This window comes from Capricornis sumatraensis, chromosome 17 (genome assembly GCF_032405125.1).
Source record: "Capricornis sumatraensis isolate serow.1 chromosome 17, serow.2, whole genome shotgun sequence".
NCBI classification, from domain to species: Eukaryota; Metazoa; Chordata; class Mammalia; order Artiodactyla; family Bovidae; genus Capricornis; species Capricornis sumatraensis.
The window spans coordinates 6,888,572-6,912,036 of NC_091085.1; positions in this window are offsets into that span (position 1 = coordinate 6,888,572).

A 23,465-nucleotide genomic window follows, 5' to 3' on the forward strand; every position below is an offset into this window, starting at 1 on the left:
CCTCGGCGTGAAAGATGAGCCAGTGCAGGGCAAAGAGGTTTCTCTGGAATGGACTGAGACATCTGGGGGACTCTTGGAATGGTGTTACGACCATGGAGTTCCTCTCGCCTTTCCTGTTGAGAGTGCCTCCTCTTGAGATGCGACGGGAACGCCGGGAATTCTTTCCCGTTGAAAGCAGGGAAAGGATCCCTCATCTCGAGCTCCGAGGGGGAAACGGGGCTCCTCTGGATGTGGGCGGGACCATCGTGCTTCCTCTCGAGTGGAGACGGGTATGGCGGTGAACTTCTTGAGTTGCAGCAAGGGTGTGAAAGACCCTTTCGAAGTTCCAGAGGTTAGGTGTCATTAGTCTCCAGACGCCTCATCGGAAATAGGCCTCATCTCGCCTGGAAGGGAGAACTTCCTGGATTTTCTCGAGTTGCGGCAGGTGTTCTCGAGTTACGACGGGGACCTCAGGGACCCGCCCTGGTGGCCTCAGGAGAGGCCAGTCCCCATGCGAGGTTCTAGGGGGCCTCTCGGGATTCCTCTCCCGTCGATACCGGGGCCAAAAACCTTGTGTGGAGTCAGGGCCGGAACCGAGGATTCCTCTCAAGGGCTGACATGGAACTTTGGGTACTTCTGGAGTCTCCCCAGGGGAGTCAGGCCTCGTCTCGAGTGGGGGCATGCACGTGCGCTTTCCTTCCAGGCTGTAGCAGCAATGTCACGCTTCCCGTGTCGTGGATCAAAGGATCTGTGATTTTCCCTCGAGGCTTTCCCACAGGGCTGTCCCACGTGCCACCGAGGTGTGAGTCGATCCTCGGCGTGAAAGATGAGCCAGTTCAGGGCAACTAGGTTCCTCTGGAATGGACTGAGACTTCTGGGGGACTCTTGGAATGGTGGTACGACCATGGAGTTCCTCTCGCCTTTCCTGTTGAGAGTGCCTCCTCTTGAGATGCGACGGGAACGCCAGGAATTCTTTCCCGTTGAAAGCAGGGAAAGGATCCCTCATCTCGAGCTCCGAGGGGGAAACGGGGCTCCTCTGGATGTGGGCGGGACCATCGTGCTTCCTCTCGAGTGGAGACGGGTATGGCGGTGAACTTCTTGAGTTGCAGCAAGGGTGTGAAAGACCCTTTCAAAGTTCCAGAGGTTAGGTGTCATTAGTCTCCAGACGCCTCATCGGAAATAGGCCTCATCTCGCCTGGAAGGGAGAACTTCCTGGATTTTCTCGAGTTGCAGGAGGTGTTCTCGAGTTACGACGGGGACCTCAGGGACCCGCCCTGGTGGCCTCAGGAGAGGCCAGTCCCCATGCGTGGTGCTAGGGGGCCTCTCGGGATTCCTCTCCCGTCGATACCGGGGCCAAAAACCTTGTGTGGAGTCAGGGCCGGAACCGAGGATTCCTCTCAGGGGCTGACATGGATCTTTGGGTATTTCTGGAGTCTCCCCATGGGAGTCAGGCCTCGTCTCGAGTGGGGGCATGCACGTGCGCTTTCCTCCCAGGCTGTAGCAGCAATGTCACGCTTCCCGTCGCGTGGATCAAAGGATATGTGGTTTTCCCTCGAGGCTTTCCCACAGGGCTGTCCCACGTGCCACCGTGGTGTGAGTCGATCCTCGGCGTGAAAGATGAGCCAGTGCAGGGCAAAGAGGTTCCTCTGGAATGGACTGAGACATCTGGGGGACTCTTGGAATGGTGGTACGACCATGGAGTTCCTCTCGCCTTTCCTGTTGAGAGTGCCTCCTCTTGAGATGCGACGGGAACGCCGGGAATTCTTTCCCGTTGAAAGCAGGGAAAGGATCCCTCATCTCGAGCTCCGAGGGGGAAACGGGGCTCCTCTGGATGTGGGCGGGACCATCGTGCTTCCTCTCGAGTGGAGACGGGTATGGCGGTGAACTTCTTGAGTTGCAGCAAGGGTGTGAAATACCCTTTCGACGTTCCAGAGGTTAGGTGTCATTAGGCTCCAGACGCCTCATCGGAAATAGGCCTCATCTCGCCTGGAAGGGAGAACTTCCTGGATTTTCTCGAGTTGCGGCAGGTGTTCTCGAGTTACGACGGGGACCTCAGGGACCCGCCCTGGTGTCCTCAGGAGAGGCCAGTCCCCATGCGAGTTGCTAGGGGGCCTCTCGGGATTACTCTCCCGTCGATACCGGGGCCAAAATCCTTGTGTGGAGTCAGGGCCGGAACCGAGGATTCCTCTCAGGGGCTGACATGGATCTTTGGGTATTTCTGGAGTCTCCCCAGGGGAGTCAGGCCTCGTCTCGAGTGGGGGCATGCACGTGAGCTTTCCTCCCAGGCTGTAGCAGCAATGTCACGCTTCCCGTCGCGTGGATCAAAGGATCTGTGGTTTTCCCTCGAGGCTTTCCCTCGAGGCTTTCCCACAGGGCTGTCCCACGTGCCACCGTGGTGTGAGTCGATCCTCGGCGTGAAAGATGAGCCAGTGAAGGGAAAAGAGGTTCCTCTGGAATGGACTGAGACATCTGGGGGACGCTTGGAATGGTGGTACGACCATGGAGTTCCTCTCGCCTTTCCTGTTGAGAGTGCCTCCTCTTGAGATGCGACGGGAACGCCGGGAATTCTTTCCCGTTGAAAGCAGGGAAAGGATCCCTCATCTCGAGCTCCGAGGGGGAAACGGGGCTCCTCTGGATGTGGGCGGGACCATCGTGCTTCCTCTCGAGTGGAGACGGGTATGGCGGTGAACTTCTTGAGTTGCAGCAAGGGTATGAAAGACCCTTTCGAAGTTCCAGAGGTTAGGTGTCATTAATCTCCAGACGCCTCATCGGAAATAGGCCTCATCTCGCCTGGAAGGGAGAACTTCCTGGATTTTCTCGAGTTGCGGCAGGTGTTCTCGAGTTACGACGGGGACCTCAGGGACCCGCCCTGGTGGCCTCAGGAGAGGCCAGTCCCCATGCGAGGTGCTAGGGTGCCTCTCGGGATTCCTCTCCCGTCGATACCGGGGCCAAAAACCTTGTGTGGAGTCAGGGCCGGAACCGAGGATTCCTCTCAGGGGCTGACATGGATCTTTGGGTACTTCTGGAGTCTCCCCAGCGGAGTCAGGCCTCGTCTCGAGACGGGGCATGCACGTGCGCTTTCCTTCCAGGCTGTAGCAGCAATGTAACGCTTCCCGTGGCGTGGATCAAAGGATCTGTGGTTTTTCCTCGAGGCTTTCCCTCGAGGCTTTCACACAGGGCTGTCCCACGTGCCACCGTGGTGTGAGTCGATCCTCGGCGTGAAAGATGAGCCAGTGCAGGGCAAAGAGGTTCCTCTGGAATGGACTGAGACATCTGGGGGACTCTTGGAATGGTGGTACGACCATGGAGTTCCTCTCGCCTTTCCTGTTGAGAGTGCCTCCTCTTGAGATGCGACGGGAACGCAGGGAATTCTTTCCCGTTGAAAGCAGGGAAAGATCCCTCATCTCGAGCTACTAGGGGGAAACGGGGCTCCTCTGGATGTGGGCGGGACCATCGTGCTTCCTCTCGAGTGGAGACGGGTATGGCGGTGAACTTCTTGAGTTGCAGCAAGGGTGTGAAAGACCCTTTCGAAGTTCCAGAGGTTAGGTGTCATTAGTCTCCAGACGCCTCATCGGAAATAGGCCTCATCTCGCCTGGAAGGGAGAACTTCCTGGATTTTCTCGAGTTGCGGCAGGTGTTCTCGAGTTACGACGGGGACCTCAGGGACCCGCCCTGGTGGCCTCAGGAGAGGCCAGTCCCCATGCGAGTTGCTAGGGGGCCTCTCGGTATTCCTCTCCCGTCGATACCGGGGCCAAAAACCTTGTGTGGAGTCAGGGCCGGAACCGAGGATTCCTCTCAGGGGCTGACATGGATCTATGGGTACTTATGGAGTCTCCCCAGGGGAGTCAGGCCTCGTCTCGAGTGGGGGCATGCACGTGCGCTTTCCTTCCAGGCTGTAGCAGCAATGTAACGCTTCCCGTGGCGTGGATCAAAGGATCTGTGGTTTTTCCTCGAGGCTTTCCCTCGAGGCTTTCACACAGGGCTGTCCCACGTGCCACCGTGGTGTGAGTCGATCCTCGGCGTGAAAGATGAGCCAGTGCAGGGCAAAGAGGTTCCTCTGGAATGGACTGAGACATCTGGGGGACTCTTGGAATGGTGGTACGACCATGGAGTTCCTCTCGCCTTTCCTGTTGAGAGTGCCTCCTCTTGAGATGCGACGGGAACGCAGGGAATTCTTTCCCGTTGAAAGCAGGGAAAGATCCCTCATCTCGAGCTACTAGGGGGAAACGGGGCTCCTCTGGATGTGGGCGGGACCATCGTGCTTCCTCTCGAGTGGAGACGGGTATGGCGGTGAACTTCTTGAGTTGCAGCAAGGGTGTGAAAGACCCTTTCGAAGTTCCAGAGGTTAGGTGTCATTAGTCTCCAGACGCCTCATCGGAAATAGGCCTCATCTCGCCTGGAAGGGAGAACTTCCTGGATTTTCTCGAGTTGCGGCAGGTGTTCTCGAGTTACGACGGGGACCTCAGGGACCCGCCCTGGTGGCCTCAGGAGAGGCCAGTCCCCATGCGAGTTGCTAGGGGGCCTCTCGGTATTCCTCTCCCGTCGATACCGGGGCCAAAAACCTTGTGTGGAGTCAGGGCCGGAACCGAGGATTCCTCTCAGGGGCTGACATGGATCTATGGGTACTTATGGAGTCTCCCCAGGGGAGTCAGGCCTCGTCTCGAGTGGGGGCATGCACGTGCGCTTTCCTTCCAGGCTGTAGCAGCAATGTCAGGCTTCCGTGGCGTGGATCAAAGGATCTGTGGTTTTCCCTCGAGGCTTTCCCTCGAGGCTTTCCCACAGGGCTGTCCCACGTGCCACCGTGGTGTGAGTCGATCCTCGGCGTGAAAGATGAGCCAGTGCAGGGCAAAGAGGTTCCTCTGGAATGGACTGAGACATCTGGGGGACTCTTGGAATGGTGGTACGACCATGGAGTTCCTCTCGCCTTTCCTGTTGAGAGTGCCTCCTCTTGAGATGCGACGGGAACGCCAGGAATACTTTCCCGTTGAAAGCAGGGAAAGGATACCTCATCTCGAGCTACGAGGGGGAAACGGGGCTCCTCTGGATGTGGGCGGGACCATCGTGCTTCTTCTCGAGTGGAGACGGGTATGGCGGTGAACTTCTTGAGTTGCAGCAAGGGTGTGAAAGACCCTTTCGAAGTTCCAGAGGTTAGGTGTCATTAGTCTCCAGACACCTCATCGGAAATAGGCCTCATCTCGCCTGGAAGGGAGAACTGCCTGAATTTTCTCGAGTTGCAGCAGGTGTTCTCGAGTTACGACGGGGACCTCAGGGACCCGCCCTGGTGGCCTCAGGAGAGGCCAATCCCCATGCGAGGTGCTAGGGGGCTTCTCGGGATTCCTCTCCCGTCGATACCGGGGCCAAAATCCTTGTGTGGAGTCAGGGCCGGAACCGAGGATTCCTCTCAGGGGCTGACATGGATCTTTGGGTATTTCTGGAGTCTCCCCATGGGAGTCAGGCCTCGTCTCGAGTGGGGGCATGCACGTGCGCTTTCCTCCCAGGCTGTAGCAGCAATGTCACTCTCCCCATCGCGTGGATCAAAGGATCTGTGGTTTTCCCTCGAGGCTTTAACACAGGGCTGTCCCACGTGCCACCGTGGTGTGAGTCGATCCTCGGCGTGAAAGATGAGCCAGTGCAGGGCAAAGAGGTTCCTCTGGAATGGACTGAGACATCTGGGGGACTCTTGGAATGGTGGAACGACCATGGAGTTCCTCTCGCCTTTCCTGTTGAGAGTGCCTCCTCTTGAGATGCGACGGGAACGCCGGGAATTCTTTCCCGTTGAAAGCAGGGAAAGGATACCTCATCTCGAGCTACGAGGGGGAAACGGGGCTCCTCTGGATGTGGGCGGGACCATCGTGCTTCCTCTCGAGTGGAGACGGGTATGGCGGTGAACTTCTTGAGTTGCAGCAAGGGTGTGAAAGACCCTTTCGAAGTTCCAGAGGTTAGGTGTCATTAGTCTCCAGACACCTCATCGGAAATAGGCCTCATCTCGCCTGGAAGGGAGAACTTCCTGGATTTTCTCGAGTTGCAGCAGGTGTTCTCGAGTTACGACGGGGACCTCAGGGACCCGCCCTGGTGGCCTCAGGAGAGGCCAGTCCCCATGCGAGGTGCTAGGGGGCCTCTCGGGATTCCTCTCCCGACGATACCGGGGCCAAAAACCTTGTGTGGAGTCAGGGCCGGAACCGAGGATTCCTCTCAGGGGCTGACATGGATCTTTGGGTATTTCTGGAGTCTCCCCATGGGAGTCAGGCCTCGTCTCGAGTGGGGGCATGCACGTGCGCTTTCCTCCCAGGCTGTAGCAGCAATGTCACGCTTCCCGTCGCGTGGATCAAAGGATCTGTGGTTTTCCCTCGAGGCTTTCCCACAGGGCTGTCCCACGTGCCACCGTGGTGTGAGTCGATCCTCGGCGTGAAAGATGAGCCAGTGCAGGGCAAAGAGGTTCCTCTGGAATGGACTGAGACATCTGGGGGACTCTTGGAATGGTGGTACGACCATGGAGTTCCTCTCGCCTTTCCTGTTGAGAGTGCCTCCTCTTGAGATGCGACGGGAACGCCAGGAATTCTTTCCCGTTGAAAGCAGGGAAAGGATACCTCATCTCGAGCTACGAGGGGGAAACGGGGCTCCTCTGGATGTGGGCGGGACCATCGTGCTTCCTCTCGAGTGGAGACGGGTATGGCGGTAAACTTCTTGAGTTGCAGCAAGGGTGTGAAAGACCCTTTCGAAGTTCCAGAGGTTAGGTGTCATTAGTCTCCAGACACCTCATCGGAAATAGGCCTCATCTCGCCTGGAAGGGAGAACTTCCTGGATTTTCTCGAGTTGCAGCAGGTGTTCTCGAGTTACGACGGGGACCTCAGGGACCCGCCCTGGTGGCCTCAGGAGAGGCCAGTCCCCATGCGAGGTGCTAGGGGGCCTCTCGGGATTCCTCTCCCGACGATACCGGGGCCAAAAACCTTGTGTGGAGTCAGGGCCGGAACCGAGGATTCCTCTCAGGGGCTGACATGGATCTTTGGGTATTTCTGGAGTCTCCCCAGGGGAGTCAGGCCTCGTCTCGAGTGGGGGCATGCACGTGCGCTTTCCTCCCAGGCTGTAGCAGCAATGTCACGCTTCCCGTCGCGTGTATCAAAGGATCCGTGGTTTTCCCTCGAGGCTTTCCCTCGAGGCTTTCCCACAGGGCTGTCCCACGTGCCACCGTGGTGTGAGTCGATCCTCGGCGTGAACGATGAGCCAGTGCAGGGCAAAGAGGTTCCTCTGGAATGGACTGAGACATCTGGGGGACTCTTGGAATGGTGCTACGACCATGGAGTTCCTCTCGCCTTTCCTGTTGAGAGTGCCTCCTCTTGAGATGCGACGGGAACGCCGGGAATTCTTTCCCGTTGAAAGCAGGGAAAGGATCCCTCATCTCGAGCTCCGAGGGGGAAATGGGGCTCCTCTGGATGTGGGCGGGACCATCGTACTTCCTCTCGAGTGGAGACGGGTATGGCGGTGAACTTCTTGAGTTGCAGTAAGGGTGTGAAAGACCCTTTCGAAGTTCCAGAGGTTAGGTGTCATTCGTCTCCAGACGCCTCATCGGAAATAGGCCTCATCTCGCCTGGAAGGCAGAACTTCCTGGATTTTCTCGAGTTGCGGCAGGTGTTCTCGAGTTACGACGGGGACCTCAGGGACCCGCCCTGTTGGCCTCAGGAGAGGCCAGTCCCCATGCGAGGTGCTAGGGGGCCTCTCGGGATTCCTCTCCTGTCGATACCGGGGCCAAAAACCTTGTGTGGAGTCAGGGCCGGAACCGAGGATTCCTCTCAGGGGCTGACATGGATCTTTGGGTACTTCTGGAGTCTCCCCAGGGGAGTCAGGCCTGGTCTCGAGTGGGGGCATGCACGTGCGCTTTCCTTCCAGGCTGTAGCAGCAATGTAACGCTTCCCGTGGCGTGGATCAAAGGATCTGTGGTTTTCCCTCGAGGCTTTCCCTCGAGGCTTTCCCACAGGGCTGTCCCCCGTGCCACCGTGGTGTGAGTCGATCCTCGGCGTGAAAGATGAGCCAGTGCAGGGCAAAGAGGTTCCTCTGGAATGGACTGAGACATCTGGGGGACTCTTGGAATGGTGGTACGACCATGGAGTTCCTCTCGCCTTTACTGTTGAGAGTGCCTCCTCTTGAGATGCGACGGGAACGCCGGGAATTCTTTCCCGTTAAAAGCAGGGAAAGGATCCCTCATCTCGAGCTACGAGGGGGAAACGGGGCTCCTCTGGATGTGGGCGGGACCATCGTGCTTCCTCTCGAGTGGAGACGGATATGGCAGTGAACTTCTTGAGTTGCAGCAAGGGTGTGAAAAATCCTTTCGAAGTTCCAGAGGTTAGGTGTCATTAGCCTCCAGACGCCTCATCGGAAATAGGCCTCATCTCGCCTGGAAGGGAGAACTTCCTGTATTTTCTCGAGTTGCGGCAGGTGTTCTCGAGTTACGACGGTTACCTCAGGGACCCTCCCTGGTGGCCTCAGGAAAGGCCAGTCCCCATGCGAGTTGCTAGGGGGCCTCTCTGGATTCCTCTCCCGTCGATACCGGGGCCAAAAACCTTGTGTGGAGTCAGGGCCGGAACCGAGGATTCCTCTCAGGGGCTGACAAAGATCTTTGGGTACTTCTGGAGTCTCCTCAGGGGAGTCAGGCCTCGTCTCGAGTGGGGGTATACACGTGCGCTTTCCTTCCAGGCTGTAGCAGCAATGTCAGTCTTCTCATCGCATGGATCAAAGGATCTGTGGTTTTCCCTCGAGGCTTTCCCACAGGGCTGTCCCACGTGCCACAGTGGTGTGAGTCGATCCTCGGCGTGAAAGATGAGCCAGTGCAGGGCAAAGAGGTTCCTCTGGAATGGACTGAGACATCTGGGGGACTCTTGGAATGGTGATACGACCATGGAGTTCCACTCGCCTTTCCTGTTGAGAGTGCCTCCTCTTGAGATGCGACGGGAACGCCGGGAATTCTATCCCGTTAAAAGCAGGGAAAGGATCCCTCATCTCGATCTACGAGGGGGAAACTGGGCTCCTCTGGATGTGGGCGGGACCATCGTGCTTCCTCTCGAGTGGAGACGGGTTTTGCGGTGAACTTCTTGAGTTGCAGTAAGGCTATGAAAGACCCTTTCGAAGTTCCAGAGATTAGGTGTCATTCGTCTCCAGACGCCTCATCGGAAATAGGCCTCATCTCGCCTGGAAGGGAGAACTTCCTGGATTTTCTCGAGTTGCGGCAGGTGTTCTCGAGTTACGACGGGGACCTCAGGGACCCGACCTGGTGGCCTCAGGAGAGGCCAGTCCCCATGCGAGGTGCTAGGGGGCCTCTCGGGATTCCTCTCCCGTCGATACCGGGGCCAAAAACCTTGTGTGGAGTCAGGGCCGGAAACGAGGATTCCTCTCAGGGTCTGACATGGATCTTTGGGTATTTCTGGTGACTCCCCAGGGGAGTCAGGCCTCGTCTCGAGTGGGGCATGCACGTGCGCTTTCCTTTCCGGCTGTAGCAGCAATGTCACGCTTCCCGTCGCGTGGATCAAAGGATCTGTGGTTTTCCCTCGAGGCTTTCCCTTGAGGCTTTCGCACAGGTCTGTCCCACGTGCCACCGTGGTGTGAGTCGATCCTCGGCGTGAAAGATGAGCCAGTGCAGGGCAAAGAGGTTCCTCTGGAATGGACTGAGACATCTGGGGGACTCTTGGAATGGTGGTTCGACCATGGAGTTCCTCTCGCCTTTCCTGTGGAGAGTGCCTCCTCTTGAGATGCGCTGGGAACGCCGGGAATTCTTTCCCGTTGAAAGCAGGGAAAGGATCCCTCATCTTGTGCTACGAGGGGGAAAGGGGCTCCTCTGGATGTGGGCGGGACCATCGTGCTTCCTCTCAAGTGGAGGCGGGTATGGCGGTGAACTTCTTGAGTTGCAGCAAGGGTGTGAAAGACCCTTTCGAAGTTCCAGAGGTTAGGTGTCATTAGTCTCCAGACGCCTCATCGGAATTAGGCCTCATCTCGCCTGGAAGGGAGAACTTCCTGGATTTTCTCGAGTTGCGGCAGGTGTTCTCGAGTTACGACGGGGACCTCAGGGACCCGCCCTGGTGGCCTCGGGAGAGGCCAGTCCCCATGCGAGTTGCTAAGGGGCCTCTCGGGATTCCTCTCCCGTCGATACCGGGGCCAAAAACCTTGTGTGGAATCAGGGCCGGAACCGAGGATTCCTCTCAGGGGCTGACATGGATCTTTGGGTACTTCTGGAGTCTCCCCAGGGGAGTCAGGCCTCGTCTCGAGTGGGAGGATGCACGGGCGCTTTCCTTCCAGGCTGTAGCAGCAATGTCACGCTTCCCGTCGCGTGGATCAAAGGATCTGTGGTTTTCCCTCGAGGCTTTCCCACAGGGCTGTCCCACGTGCCACCGTGGTGTGAGTCGATCCTCGGCGTGAAAGATGAGCCAGTGCAGGGCAACGAGGTTCGTCTGGAATGGACTGAGACTTCTGGGGGACTCTTGGAATGGTGGTACGACCATGGAGTTTCTCTCGCCTTTCCTGTTGAGAGTGCCTCCTCTTGAGATGCGACGGGAACGCCGGGAATTCTTTCCCGTTGAAAGCAGGGAAACGATCCCTCATCTCGAGCTCCGAGGGGGAAACGGGGCTCCTCTGGATGTGGGCGGGACCATCGTGCTTCCTCTCGAGTGGAAACGGGTATGGCGGTGAACTTCTTGAGTTGCAGCAAGGGTGTGAAAGACCCTTTCGAAGTTCCAGAGGTTAGGTGTCATTAGTCTCCAGACGCCTCATCGGAAATAGGCCTCATCTCGCCTGGAAGGGAGAACTTCCTGGATTTTCTCGAGTTGCGGCAGGTGTTCTCGAGTTACGACGGGGACCTCAGGGACCTGCCCTGGTGGCCTCAGGAGAGGCCAGTCCTCATGCGAGTTCCTAGGGGGCCTCTGGGCATTCCTCTCCCGTCGATCCCGGGGCCAAAAACCTTGTGTGGAGTCAGGGCCGGAACCGAGGATTCCTCTCAGGGGCTGACATGGATCTTTGGGTACTTCTGGAGTCTCCCCAGGGGAGTCAGGCCTCGTCTCGAGTGGGGGCATGCACGTGAGCTTTCCTCCCAGGCTGTAGCAGCAATGTCACGCTTCCCGTGTCGTGGATCAAAGGATCTGTGATTTTCCCTCGAGGCTTTCCCACAGGGCTGTCCCACGTGCCACCGTGGTGTGAGTCGATCCTCGGCGTGAAAGATGAGCCAGTGCAGGGCAAAGAGGTTCCTCTGGAATGGACTGAGACATCTGGGGAATCTTGGAATGGTGGTACGACCATGGAGTTCCTCTCGCATTTCCTGTTGTGAGTGCCTCCACTAGAGATGCGACGGGAACGCCTGGAATTCTTTCCCGTTGAAAGCAGGGAAAGGATCCCTCATCTCGAGCTACGAGGGGGAAACGGGGCTCCTCTGGATGTGGGCGGGACCATCGTGCTTCCTCTCGAGTGGAGACGGGTATGGCGGTGAACTTCTTGAGTTGCAGCAAGGGTGTGAAAGACCCTTTCGAAGTTCCAGAGGTTAGGTGTCATTAGTCTCCAGACGCCTCATTGGAAATAGGCCTCATCTCGCCTGGAAGGGAGAACTTCCTGCATTTTCTCGAGTTGCGGCAGGTGTTCTCGAGTTACGACAGGGACCTCAGGGACCCGCCCTGGTGGCCTCAGGAGAGGCCAGTCCCCATGCGAGTTGCTAGGGGGCCTCTCGGGATTCCTCTCCCATCGATACTGGGGCCAAAAACCTTGTGTGGAGTCAGGGCCGGAACCGAGGATTCCTCTCAGGGGCTGACATGGATCTTTGGGTACTTCTGGAGTCTCCCCAGGGGAGTCAGGCCTCGTCTCGAGTGGGCTCATGCACGTGCGCTATCCTTCCAGACTGTAGCAACAATGTCACGCTTCCCGTGGCGTGGATCAAAGGATCTGTGATTTTCCCTCGAGGCTTTCCCACAGGGCTGTCCCACGTGCCACCGTGGTGTGAGTCGATCCTCGGCGTGAAAGATGAGCCAGTGCAGGGCAACGAGGTTCCTCTGGAATGGACTGAGACTTCTGGGGGACTCTTGGAATGGTGGTACGACCATGGATTTCCTCTCGCCTTTCCTGTTGAGAGTGCCTCCTCTTGAGATGCGACGGGAACGCCGGGAATTCATTCCCGTTGAAAGCAGGGAAAGGATCCCTCATCTCGAGCTACGAGGGGGAAACGGGGCTCCTCTGGATGTGGGCGGGACCATCGTGCTTCCTCTCGAGTGGAGACGGGTATGGCGGTGAACTTCTTGAGTTGCAGCAAGGGTGTGAAAGACCCTTTCGAAGTTCCAGAGATTAGGTGTCATTAGTCTCCAGACGCCTCATCGGAAATAGGCCTCATCTCGCCTGGAAGGGAGAACTTCCTGGATTTTCTCGAGTTGCGGCAGGTGTTCTCGAGTTACGACGGGGACCTCAGGGACCTGCCCTGGTGGCCTCAGGAGAGGCCAGTCCTCATGCGAGTTCCTAGGGGGCCTCTGGGGATTCCTCTCCCGTCGATACCGGGGCCAAAAACCTTGTGTGGAGTCAGGGCCGGAACCGAGGATTCCTCTCAGGGGCTGACATGGATCTTTGGGTACTTCTGGAGTCTCCCCAGGGGAGTCAGGCCTCGTCTCGAGTGGGGGCATGCACGTGAGCTTTCCTCCCAGGCTGTAGCAGCAATGTCACGCTTCCCGTGTCGTGGATCAAAGGATCTGTGATTTTCCCTCGAGGCTTTCCCACAGGGCTGTCCCACGTGCCACCGTGGTGTGAGTCGATCCTCGGCGTGAAAGATGAGCCAGTGCAGGGCAAAGAGCTTCCTCTGGAATGGACTGAGACATCTGGGGGACTCTTGGAATGGTGGTACGACCATGGAGTTCCTCTCGCCTTTCGTGTTGAGAGTGCCTCCTCTTGAGATGCGACGGGAACGCCGGGAATTCTTTCCCGTTGAAAGCAGCGAAAGGATCCCTCATCTCGAGCTCCGAGGGGCAAACGGGGCTCCTCTGGATGTGGGCGGGACCATCGTGCTTCCTCTCGAGTGGAGACGGGTATGGCGGTGAACTTCTTGAGTTGCAGCAAGGGTGTGAAAGACCCTTTCAAAGTTCCAGAGGTTAGGTGTCATTAGTCTCCAGACGCCTCATCGGAAATAGGCCTCATCTCGCCTGGAAGGGAGAACTTCCTGGATTTTCTCCAGTTGCGGCAGGTGTTCTCCAGTTACGACGGGGACCTCAGGGACCCGCCCTGGTGGCCTCAGGAGAGGCCAGTCCCCATGCGAGTTGCTAGGGGGCCTCTCGGGATTCCTCTCCCACCGATACCGGGGCCAAAAACCTTGTGTGGAGTCAGGGCCGGGACCGAGGATTCCTCTCAGGGGCTGACATGGATCTTTGGGTACTTCTGGAGTCTCCCCAGGGGAGTCAGGCCTCGTCTCGAGTGGGGGCATGCACGTGCGCTTTCCTTCCAGGCTGTAGTAGCAATGTCACGCTTCCCGTCGCGAGGATCAAAGGTTCTGTGGTTTTCCCTCGAGGCTTTCCCTCGAGGCTTACCCACAGGGCTGTCCCACGTGCCACCGTGGTGTGAGTCGATCCTCGGCGTGAAAGATGAGCCAGTGCAGGGCAAAGAGGTTCCTCTGGAATGGACTGAGACATCTGGGGGACTCTTGGAATGGTGGTACGACCATGGAGTTCCTCTCGCCTTTCCTGTTGAGAGTGCCTCCTCTTGAGATGCGACGGGAACGCCGGGAATTCTTTCCCGTTGAAAGCAGGGAAAGGGTCCCTCATCTCGAGCTACGAGGGGGAAACGGGGATCCTCTGGATGTGGGCGGGACCATCGTGCTTCCTATCGAGTGGAGACGGGTATGGCGGTGAACTTCTTGAGTCGCAGCAAGGGTGTGAAAGACCCTTTCGAAGTTCCAGAGGTTAGGTGTCATTAGTCTCCAGACGCCTCATCGGAAATAGGCCTCATCTCGCCTGGAAGGGAGAACTTCCTGGATTTTATCGAGTTGCGGCGGGTGCTCTCGAGTTACGACGGGGACCTCAGGGACCCGCCCTGGTGGCCTCAGGAGAGGCCAGTCCCCATGCGAGTTGCTAGGGGGCCTCTCGGTATTCCTCTGCCGTCGATACCGGGGCCAAAAACGTTGTGTGGAGTCAGGGCCGGAAACGAGGATTCCTCTCAGGGGCTGACATGGATCTTTGGGTACTTCTGGAGTCTCCCCAGGGGAGTCAGGCCTCGTCTCGAGTGGGGGCATGCACGTGCGCTTTCCTTCCAGGCTGTAGCAGCAATGTCTCGCTTCCCGTCGCGTGGATCAAAGGATCTGTGGTTTTCCCTCGAGGCTTTCCCACAGGGCTGTCCCACGTGCCACCGTGGTGTGAGTCGATCCTCGACGTGAAAGATGAGCCAGTGCAGGGCAAAGAGGTTCCTCTCGAATGGACTGAGACATCTGGGGGACTCTTGGAATGGTGGTACGACCATGGAGTTCCTCTCGCCTTTCCTGTTGAGAGTGCCTCCTCTTGAGATGCGACGGGAACGCCGGGAATTCTTTCCCGTTGAAAGCAGGGAAACGATCCCTCATCTCGAGCTCCGAGGGGGAAACGGGGCTCCTCTGGATGTGGGCGGGACCATCGTGCTTCCTCTCGAGTGGAGACGGGTATGGCGGTGAACTTCTTGAGTTGCAGCAAGGGTGTGAAAGACCCTTTCGAAGTTCCAGAGGTTAGGTGTCATGAGTCTCCAGACGCCTCATCGGCAATAGGCCTCATCTCGCCTGGAAGGGAGAACTTCCTGGATTTTCTCGAGTTGCGGCAGGTGTTCTCGAGTTACGTCGGGGACCTCAGGGACCCGCCCTGGTGGCCTCAGGAGAGGCCAATCCCCATGCGAGGTGCTACGGGGTCTCTCGGGATTCCTCTCCCGTCGATACCGGGGCCAAAATCCTTGTGTGGAGTCCGGCCCGGAACCGAGGATTCCTCTCAAGGGCTGACATGGATCTTTGGGTTCTTCTGGAGTCTCCCCAGGGGAGTCAGGCCTCGTCTAGAGTGGGGGCATGAACGTGCGCTTTCCTTCCAGGCTGTAGCAGCAATGTCACGCTTCCCTTGGCGTGGATCAAAGGATCTGTGGTTTTCCCTCGAGGCTTTCCCTCGAGGCTTTCCCACAGGGCTGTCCCACGTGCCACCGTGGTGTGAGTCGATCCTCGGCGTGAAAGATGAGCCAGTGCAGGGCAAAGAGGTTCCTCTGGAATGGACTGAGACATATGGGGGACTCTTGGAATCGTGGTACGACCATGGAGTTCCTCTCGCCTTTCCTGTTGAGAGTGCCTCCTCTTGAGATGCGACGGGAACGCCGGGAATTCTTTCCCGTTGAAAGCAGGGAAAGGATCCCTCATCTCGAGCTCCGAGGGGGAAACGGGGCTCCTCTGGATGTGGGCGGGACCATCGTGCTTCCTCTCGAGTGGAGACGCGTATGGCGGTGAACTTCTTGAGTTGCAGCAAGGGTGTGAAAGACCCTTTCGAAGTTCCAGAGGTTAGGTGTCATTAGTCTCCAGACGCCTCATCGGAAATAGGCCTCATCTCGCCTGGAAGGGAGAACTTCCTGGATTTTCTCGAGTTGCGACAGGTGTTCTCGAGTTACGACGGGGACCTCAGGGACCCGCCCTGGTGGCCTCAGGAGAGGCCACTCCCCATGCGAGTTGCTAGGGGGCCTCTCGGGATTCCTCTCCCGTCGATACCGGGGCCAAAATCCTTGTGTGGAGTCAGGGCCGGAACCGAGGATTCCTCTCAGGGGCTGACATGCATCTTTGGGTATTTCTGGAGTCTCCCCAGAGGAGTCAGGCCTCGTCTCGAGTGGGGGCATGCACGTGCGCTTTCCTCCCAGGCTGTAGCAGCTATGTCACGCTTCCCGTCGCGTGGATCAAAGGATCTGTGGTTTTCCCTCGAGGCTTTCCCTCGAGGCTTTCCCACAGGGCTGTCCCACGTGCCACCGTGGTGTGAGTCGATCTTCGGCGTGGAAGATGAGCCAGTGCAGGGCAAAGAGGTTCCTCTGGAATGGACTGAGACATCTGGGGGACTCTTGGAATGGTGGTACGACCATGGAGTTCCTCTCGCCTTTCCTGTTGAGAGTGCCTCCTCTTGAGATGCGACGGGAACGCCGGGAATTCTTTCCCGTTGAAAGCAGGGAAAGGATCCCTCATCTCGAGCTACGAGGGGGAAACGGGGCTCCTCTGGATGTGGGCGGGACCATCGTGCTTCCTCTCGAGTGGAGACGGGTATGGCGGTGAACTTCTTGAGTTGCAGCAAGGGTGTGAAAGACCCTTTCGAAGTTCCAGAGGTTAGGTGTCATTAGTCTCCAGACGCCTCATCGGAAATAGGCCTCATCTCGCCTGGAAGGGAGAACTTCCTGGATTTTCTCGAGTTGCGGCAGGTGTTCTCGAGGTACGACGGGGACCTCAGGGACCCGCCCTGGTGGCCTCAGGAGAGGCCAGTCCCCATGCGAGGTGCTAGGGGGCCTCTCAGGATTCCTCTCCCGTCGATACCGGGGCCAAAAACCTTGTGTGGAGTCAGGGCCGGAACCGAGGATTCCTCTCAGGGGCTGACATGGATCTTTGGGTACTTCTGGAGTCTCCCCAGGGGAGTCAGGCCTCGTCTCGAGTGGGGGCATGCACGTGCGCTTTCCTTCCAGGCTGTAGCAGCAATGTCACGCTTCCGTGCCGTGGATCAAAGGATCTGTGGTTTTCCCTAGAGGCTTTCCCTCAAGGCTTTCCCACAGGACTGTCCCACGTGCCACCGTGGTGTGAGTCGATCCTCGGCGTGAAAGATGAGCCAGTGCAGGGCAAAGAGCTTCCTCTGGAATGGACTGAGACATCTGGGGGACTCTTGGAATTGTGGTACAACCATGGAGTTCCTCTCGCCTTTCCTGTTGAGATTGCCTCCTCTTGAGAAGCGACGGGAACGCCGGGAATTCTTTCCCGTTGAAAGCAGGGAAAGGATCCCTGATCTCGAGCTCCGAGGGGGAAACGGGGCTCCTTTGGATGTGGGGGGGGGCATCGTGCTTCTTCTCGAGTGGAGACGGGTATGGCGGTGAACTTCTTGAGTTGCAGCAAGGGTGTGAAAGACCCTTTCGAAGTTTCAGAGTTTACGTGTCATTAGTCTCCAGACGCCTCATCGGAAATAGGCCTCATCTCGCCTGGAAGGGAGAACTTCCTGGATTTTCTCGAGTTGTGGCAGGTGTTCTCGAGTTACGACGGGGACCTCAGGGACCCGCCCTGGTGGCCTCAGGAGAGGCCAGTCCCCATGCGAGTTGCTAGGGGGCCTCTCGGGATTCCTCTCCCGTTGATACCGGGGCCAAAATCCTTGTGTGGAGGCAGGGCCGGAACCGAGGATTCCTCTCAGGGGCTGACATGGATCTTTGGGTATTGTGGAGTCTCCCCAGGGGAGTTAGGCCTCGTCTCGAGTGAGGGCATGCACGTGCGCTTTCCTTCCAGGCTTTAGCAGCAATGTCACGATTCCCGTCGCGTGGATCAAAGGATCTGTGGTTTTCCCTCGAGGCTTTCCCTCGAGGCTTTCCCACAGGGCTGTCCCACGTGCCACCGTGGTGTGAGTCGATCCTCGGCGTGAAAGATGAGCCAGTGCAGGGCAAAGAGGTTCCTCTGGAATGGACTGAGACATCTGGGGGACTCTTGGAATGGTGGTACGACCATGGAGTTCCTCTTGCCCTTCCTGTTGAGAGTGCCTCCTCTTGAAATGTGACGGGAACGCCGGGAATTCTTTCCCGTTGAAAGCAGGGAAAGGATCCCTCATCTCGAGCTCCGAGGGGGAAACGGGGCTCCTCTGGATGTGGGCGGGACCATCGTGCTTCCTCTCGAGTGGAGACCGGTATGGCGGTGAACTTCTTGAGTTGCAGCAAGGGTGTGAAAGACCCTTTCGAAGTTCCAGAGGTTAGGTGTCATTAGTCTCCAGACGCCTCTTCGGAAATAGGCCTCATCTCGCCTGGAAGGGAGAACTTCCTGGATTTTCTCGAGTTGCGGCAGGTGTTCTCGAGTTACGACGGTGACCTCAGGGACCCGCCCTGGTGGCCTCAGGAGAGGCCAGTCCCCATGCGAGGTGCTAGGGGGCCTCTCGGGATTCCTCTCCCGTCGATTCCAGGGCCAAAACCCTTGTGTGGAGTCAGGGCCGGAACCGAGGATTCCTCTCAGGGGCTGACATGGATCTTTGGGTACTTGTGGAGTCTCCCCAGGGGAGTCAGGACTCGTCTCGAGTGGGGGCATGCACGTGCGCTTTCCTTCCAGGCTGTAGCAGCAAGGTCACGCTTCCCGTCGCGTGGATCAAAGGATCTGTGGTTTTCCCTCGAGGCTTTCCCTCGAAGCATTCCCACAGGGCTGTCCCACGTGCCACCGTGGTGTGAGTCGATCCTCGGCGTGAAAGATGAGCCAGTGCAGGGCAAAGAGGTTCCTCTGGAATGGACTGAGACATCTGGGGGACTCTTGGAATGGTGGTACGACCATGGAGTTCCTCTCGCCTTTCCTGTTGAGAGTGCCTCCTCTTGAGATGCGACCGGAACGCCGGGAATTCTTTCTCGTTGAAAGCAGGGAAAGGATCCCTCATCTCGAGCTACGAGGGGGAAACGGGGCTCCTCTGGATGTGGGCGGGACCATCGTGCTTCCTCTCGAGTGGAGACGGGTATGGCGGTGAACTTCTTGAGTTGCAGCAAGGGTGTGAAAGACCCTTTCGAAGTTCCAGAGGTTAGGTGTCATTAGTCTCCAGACACCTCATCGGAAATAGGCCTCATCTCGCCTGGAAGGGAGAACTTCCTGGATTTTCTCGAGTTGCAGCAGGTGTTCTCGAGTTACGACGGGGACCTCAGGGACCCGCCCTGGTGGCCTCAGGAGAGGCCAGTCCCCATGCGAGGTGCTAGGGGGCCTCTCGGGATTCCTCTCCCGACGATACCGGGGCCAAAAACCTTGTGTGGAGTCAGGGCCGGAACCGAGGATTCCTCTCAGGGGCTGACATGGATCTTTGGGTATTTCTGGAGTCTCCCCATGGGAGTCAGGCCTCGTCTCGAGTGGGGGCATGCACGTGCGCTTTCCTCCCAGGCTGTAGCAGCAATGTCACGCTTCCCGTCGCGTGGATCAAAGGATCTGTGGTTTTCCCTCGAGGCTTTCCCACAGGGCTGTCCCACGTGCCACCGTGGTGTGAGTCGATCCTCGGCGTGAAAGATGAGCCAGTGCAGGGCAAAGAGGTTCCTCTGGAATGGACTGAGACATCTGGGGGACTCTTGGAATGGTGGTACGACCATGGAGTTCCTCTCGCCTTTCCTGTTGAGAGTGCCTCCTCTTGAGATGCGACGGGAACGCCAGGAATTCTTTCCCGTTGAAAGCAGGGAAAGGATACCTCATCTCGAGCTACGAGGGGGAAACGGGGCTCCTCTGGATGTGGGCGGGACCATCGTGCTTCCTCTCGAGTGGAGACGGGTATGGCGGTAAACTTCTTGAGTTGCAGCAAGGGTGTGAAAGACCCTTTCGAAGTTCCAGAGGTTAGGTGTCATTAGTCTCCAGACACCTCATCGGAAATAGGCCTCATCTCGCCTGGAAGGGAGAACTTCCTGGATTTTCTCGAGTTGCAGCAGGTGTTCTCGAGTTACGACGGGGACCTCAGGGACCCGCCCTGGTGGCCTCAGGAGAGGCCAGTCCCCATGCGAGGTGCTAGGGGGCCTCTCGGGATTCCTCTCCCGACGATACCGGGGCCAAAAACCTTGTGTGGAGTCAGGGCCGGAACCGAGGATTCCTCTCAGGGGCTGACATGGATCTTTGGGTATTTCTGGAGTCTCCCCAGGGGAGTCAGGCCTCGTCTCGAGTGGGGGCATGCACGTGCGCTTTCCTCCCAGGCTGTAGCAGCAATGTCACGCTTCCCGTCGCGTGTATCAAAGGATCCGTGGTTTTCCCTCGAGGCTTTCCCTCGAGGCTTTCCCACAGGGCTGTCCCACGTGCCACCGTGGTGTGAGTCGATCCTCGGCGTGAACGATGAGCCAGTGCAGGGCAAAGAGGTTCCTCTGGAATGGACTGAGACATCTGGGGGACTCTTGGAATGGTGCTACGACCATGGAGTTCCTCTCGCCTTTCCTGTTGAGAGTGCCTCCTCTTGAGATGCGACGGGAACGCCGGGAATTCTTTCCCGTTGAAAGCAGGGAAAGGATCCCTCATCTCGAGCTCCGAGGGGGAAATGGGGCTCCTCTGGATGTGGGCGGGACCATCGTACTTCCTCTCGAGTGGAGACGGGTATGGCGGTGAACTTCTTGAGTTGCAGTAAGGGTGTGAAAGACCCTTTCGAAGTTCCAGAGGTTAGGTGTCATTCGTCTCCAGACGCCTCATCGGAAATAGGCCTCATCTCGCCTGGAAGGCAGAACTTCCTGGATTTTCTCGAGTTGCGGCAGGTGTTCTCGAGTTACGACGGGGACCTCAGGGACCCGCCCTGTTGGCCTCAGGAGAGGCCAGTCCCCATGCGAGGTGCTAGGGGGCCTCTCGGGATTCCTCTCCTGTCGATACCGGGGCCAAAAACCTTGTGTGGAGTCAGGGCCGGAACCGAGGATTCCTCTCAGGGGCTGACATGGATCTTTGGGTACTTCTGGAGTCTCCCCAGGGGAGTCAGGCCTGGTCTCGAGTGGGGGCATGCACGTGCGCTTTCCTTCCAGGCTGTAGCAGCAATGTAACGCTTCCCGTGGCGTGGATCAAAGGATCTGTGGTTTTCCCTCGAGGCTTTCCCTCGAGGCTTTCCCACAGGGCTGTCCCCCGTGCCACCGTGGTGTGAGTCGATCCTCGGCGTGAAAGATGAGCCAGTGCAGGGCAAAGAGGTTCCTCTGGAATGGACTGAGACATCTGGGGGACTCTTGGAATGGTGGTACGACCATGGAGTTCCTCTCGCCTTTACTGTTGAGAGTGCCTCCTCTTGAGATGCGACGGGAACGCCGGGAATTCTTTCCCGTTAAAAGCAGGGAAAGGATCCCTCATCTCGAGCTACGAGGGGGAAACGGGGCTCCTCTGGATGTGGGCGGGACCATCGTGCTTCCTCTCGAGTGGAGACGGATATGGCAGTGAACTTCTTGAGTTGCAGCAAGGGTGTGAAAAATCCTTTCGAAGTTCCAGAGGTTAGGTGTCATTAGCCTCCAGACGCCTCATCGGAAATAGGCCTCATCTCGCCTGGAAGGGAGAACTTCCTGTATTTTCTCGAGTTGCGGCAGGTGTTCTCGAGTTACGACGGTTACCTCAGGGACCCTCCCTGGTGGCCTCAGGAAAGGCCAGTCCCCATGCGAGTTGCTAGGGGGCCTCTCTGGATTCCTCTCCCGTCGATACCGGGGCCAAAAACCTTGTGTGGAGTCAGGGCCGGAACCGAGGATTCCTCTCAGGGGCTGACAAAGATCTTTGGGTACTTCTGGAGTCTCCTCAGGGGAGTCAGGCCTCGTCTCGAGTGGGGGTATACACGTGCGCTTTCCTTCCAGGCTGTAGCAGCAATGTCAGTCTTCTCATCGCATGGATCAAAGGATCTGTGGTTTTCCCTCGAGGCTTTCCCACAGGGCTGTCCCACGTGCCACAGTGGTGTGAGTCGATCCTCGGCGTGAAAGATGAGCCAGTGCAGGGCAAAGAGGTTCCTCTGGAATGGACTGAGACATCTGGGGGACTCTTGGAATGGTGATACGACCATGGAGTTCCACTCGCCTTTCCTGTTGAGAGTGCCTCCTCTTGAGATGCGACGGGAACGCCGGGAATTCTATCCCGTTAAAAGCAGGGAAAGGATCCCTCATCTCGATCTACGAGGGGGAAACTGGGCTCCTCTGGATGTGGGCGGGACCATCGTGCTTCCTCTCGAGTGGAGACGGGTTTTGCGGTGAACTTCTTGAGTTGCAGTAAGGCTATGAAAGACCCTTTCGAAGTTCCAGAGATTAGGTGTCATTCGTCTCCAGACGCCTCATCGGAAATAGGCCTCATCTCGCCTGGAAGGGAGAACTTCCTGGATTTTCTCGAGTTGCGGCAGGTGTTCTCGAGTTACGACGGGGACCTCAGGGACCCGACCTGGTGGCCTCAGGAGAGGCCAGTCCCCATGCGAGGTGCTAGGGGGCCTCTCGGGATTCCTCTCCCGTCGATACCGGGGCCAAAAACCTTGTGTGGAGTCAGGGCCGGAAACGAGGATTCCTCTCAGGGTCTGACATGGATCTTTGGGTATTTCTGGTGACTCCCCAGGGGAGTCAGGCCTCGTCTCGAGTGGGGCATGCACGTGCGCTTTCCTTTCCGGCTGTAGCAGCAATGTCACGCTTCCCGTCGCGTGGATCAAAGGATCTGTGGTTTTCCCTCGAGGCTTTCCCTTGAGGCTTTCGCACAGGTCTGTCCCACGTGCCACCGTGGTGTGAGTCGATCCTCGGCGTGAAAGATGAGCCAGTGCAGGGCAAAGAGGTTCCTCTGGAATGGACTGAGACATCTGGGGGACTCTTGGAATGGTGGTTCGACCATGGAGTTCCTCTCGCCTTTCCTGTGGAGAGTGCCTCCTCTTGAGATGCGCTGGGAACGCCGGGAATTCTTTCCCGTTGAAAGCAGGGAAAGGATCCCTCATCTTGTGCTACGAGGGGGAAAGGGGCTCCTCTGGATGTGGGCGGGACCATCGTGCTTCCTCTCAAGTGGAGGCGGGTATGGCGGTGAACTTCTTGAGTTGCAGCAAGGGTGTGAAAGACCCTTTCGAAGTTCCAGAGGTTAGGTGTCATTAGTCTCCAGACGCCTCATCGGAATTAGGCCTCATCTCGCCTGGAAGGGAGAACTTCCTGGATTTTCTCGAGTTGCGGCAGGTGTTCTCGAGTTACGACGGGGACCTCAGGGACCCGCCCTGGTGGCCTCGGGAGAGGCCAGTCCCCATGCGAGTTGCTAAGGGGCCTCTCGGGATTCCTCTCCCGTCGATACCGGGGCCAAAAACCTTGTGTGGAATCAGGGCCGGAACCGAGGATTCCTCTCAGGGGCTGACATGGATCTTTGGGTACTTCTGGAGTCTCCCCAGGGGAGTCAGGCCTCGTCTCGAGTGGGAGGATGCACGGGCGCTTTCCTTCCAGGCTGTAGCAGCAATGTCACGCTTCCCGTCGCGTGGATCAAAGGATCTGTGGTTTTCCCTCGAGGCTTTCCCACAGGGCTGTCCCACGTGCCACCGTGGTGTGAGTCGATCCTCGGCGTGAAAGATGAGCCAGTGCAGGGCAACGAGGTTCGTCTGGAATGGACTGAGACTTCTGGGGGACTCTTGGAATGGTGGTACGACCATGGAGTTTCTCTCGCCTTTCCTGTTGAGAGTGCCTCCTCTTGAGATGCGACGGGAACGCCGGGAATTCTTTCCCGTTGAAAGCAGGGAAACGATCCCTCATCTCGAGCTCCGAGGGGGAAACGGGGCTCCTCTGGATGTGGGCGGGACCATCGTGCTTCCTCTCGAGTGGAAACGGGTATGGCGGTGAACTTCTTGAGTTGCAGCAAGGGTGTGAAAGACCCTTTCGAAGTTCCA